The sequence below is a fragment of the Triticum dicoccoides genome, chromosome 1B (assembly GCF_002162155.2).
Source record: "Triticum dicoccoides isolate Atlit2015 ecotype Zavitan chromosome 1B, WEW_v2.0, whole genome shotgun sequence".
Taxonomy (NCBI): domain Eukaryota; kingdom Viridiplantae; phylum Streptophyta; class Magnoliopsida; order Poales; family Poaceae; genus Triticum; species Triticum dicoccoides.
This window is the reverse complement of record NC_041381.1, coordinates 9,721,304-9,723,708: the sequence shown is the minus strand read 5'-3', so window position 1 is coordinate 9,723,708 and position 2,405 is coordinate 9,721,304. Positions and strand designations below refer to the sequence as shown.

General features: G+C 41.9%; 1 pseudogene; it reads right to left on the bottom strand.

Annotated features, from left to right (window-relative positions):
- Positions 1 to 500: 500 nt before the first annotated feature.
- LOC119315509 lies at positions 501 to 1,685 on the bottom strand (annotated as a pseudogene).
- Positions 1,686 to 2,405: the final 720 nt, after the last annotated feature.

Here is a 2,405-nt window from a genome sequence, read left to right as displayed (position 1 = left end):
GTAGCCGTGCATATATATATGCATCGACCAACCGACCTAAGACCTACACGTACTAGATTACTAGAATCCTAACCGGAATCAACATGAACCTGACAGGAATCCTAACCGGGATCAAACTACTACCTACACGTACACAATAGCTAGACTCCAACAAGTACAATAATCACCGGCAAGCCTGATCGCAACAGTACTAGCCCTAACTAACAGACGTATGTTTGGATTACTCCTACATTCACTGTACACAATGGTAATAGTCGGAACCAGATACAAACCAATAAAAAACAAGATCTCAGATCTGCAACCATTAAAGAGTTGTATGTTAGTCCTTGCTTCAGTTCAACCCAAATTTTACAATGACACTATTATATTTAAATCTTGATTGTTGCAATACATGAATAATTAATTAACACACCAGGTTGCTCTTGTGATCAGGCAAGACGAATTTATGAACTTGCAAGCATGGCAATCAGATCGACATCCACACAACACCAGTACGAACATTGTCTAGATAAAACTTTATTTGTATATTATTTCAGAATTTAAACTATTTTGTGCGGGTCACACACGACGTTGTGTGACACTTTATTTGTCACCGCTACATCGACATATGCATCGAATAAGCAACGGTGATCCAACTATATATTACTAGGGATATTTCCTTATCAGTAGGCACCAACTCCGGTGCCAACGCTGGATGGCATACTACTGGTGGTGCCGTACAACGGCACGTTGTCACTGCACATCGTTGGCAGGGTACGGAGTGCAATAGAAGTCATCACCTCAAGTTGAGCTATTTGGTGTGGCTGCAAGAAGGTACCCTGTGGTACCTGTTGTTGTTGAGGCTGTTGACCCAGTTGCTGTTGTTGAGGTTGTTGGAAAGAACATTGTCCGAGCTGCTTCTGTTACTGCGACTGCTGTTGGGGTTGGGAGACACCTTGGCCCGACTGTTGGGGTTGTTGCTGCTGAGGTTGATTGAAACCCTGACACTGTTGTTGTTCTTGTAGGACGATCGAGTAGATGATGGCACAGATTGCCTCATAGCGCGATTGTTCGGGGATTTGCGGCAACTATAGGCAACATTGTTGTTGCATCACATGGCAACTGCTCTGCTGCAACATTTGCGACCTAGCAAGACTTTGTGGCATTGCCACAGGGCTGCATTGCTGCTGGAGGAATACCTTGCATGGGTTTAGCTGTTGCAAGATAGATGGATGAACAAATGGTATTTGTGGTTGCGGTAGAACTGGTTGTTGTTGCGAGAATGGTGGTTGTTGCGGTAGAATTGGTTGTTGTTGTTGTTGTGAAAATGGTGGTTGTTGCGGTAGTACTGGTTGTTGCTGCTGCAAAAATGGTGGTTGTTGCTGTGAAAATGGTGGTAGTTGTTGCTGCGAAAATTGTGGTTGTTGTTGTGAAAATGGTGGTTGTTGTTCCTGCGATAATGGTGGTTGTTGTTGTTGTTGTGAACATGGTTGCTGTTGTGGAAATGGTTGTGGTTGTTGTTGGATGGATTGTTATTGTTGGTGCGATAATGTTTGTTGTGTTGGTAATGGTTGTTGCTGCGATGGTTTCTCCAAACCAGGGATGTGGCTATTCTCCATTTGTGCAATGGCACTTGTCGCCGCAACGGCGAGGAGGGCAAAGATGAGGAAGGTCTTCATGGTGGATTAGTGTTAACTAGTGTTTCTTGGTTTTGATGCTTGTGCTTGTGATGATCTTTGTACTTCATGCCTATTTATAGTAGCCCGGGCACCACCTCTTTCCTTCTTTGCATCAGCTTTAATAATTTTGTTTGGATGCACCTGAAATGAATTTTTGGTACATTGTGTTAGGTTGCGCTAGCTACAAGCATACTTTTGGATTGATCATCAAAGTTGCTTTTTAGTTGTGCACATGATCATACACAAAGTATAGAAATCCTGATGCTTGCTAAAGATGACTTGCCTTATTCACTTTACATGTCACACACTTATCTGTATAGTATCACTTTTGCAACCGAGTTTGGAACCTTGTATAGGTTGTCAACCATAAACAAGAAAGGCAAAACTTGTGTAGGGCTAAGTTTGCAATCGTGTGTGGTCTGTTAAGATATGCTCGATTATTAAAGCCTTGCACGTGGAGGGTTCTTCTAGACTCGGTTGCTTTTCATAAAACTAACTTTGTATTGTTCTCTAAGATGATAAGATAAACTAACACCTACGGAGCATGACATGACTCATCGAATTCCCTTTACATGTAAAGGATGGTAATTTCTTACAAGCTACTCCTACTAGCATATATCGGGTCCTAACTCTAGACACGTTATCATCGGTTCCATCTTTTTTTGAGAGAGAGAAATCATCAGTTCCATGGCTTTTTTAAGACAATCAGTTCCATCTATGTTTTTTTTGAGAAATAGTTTCATCTAT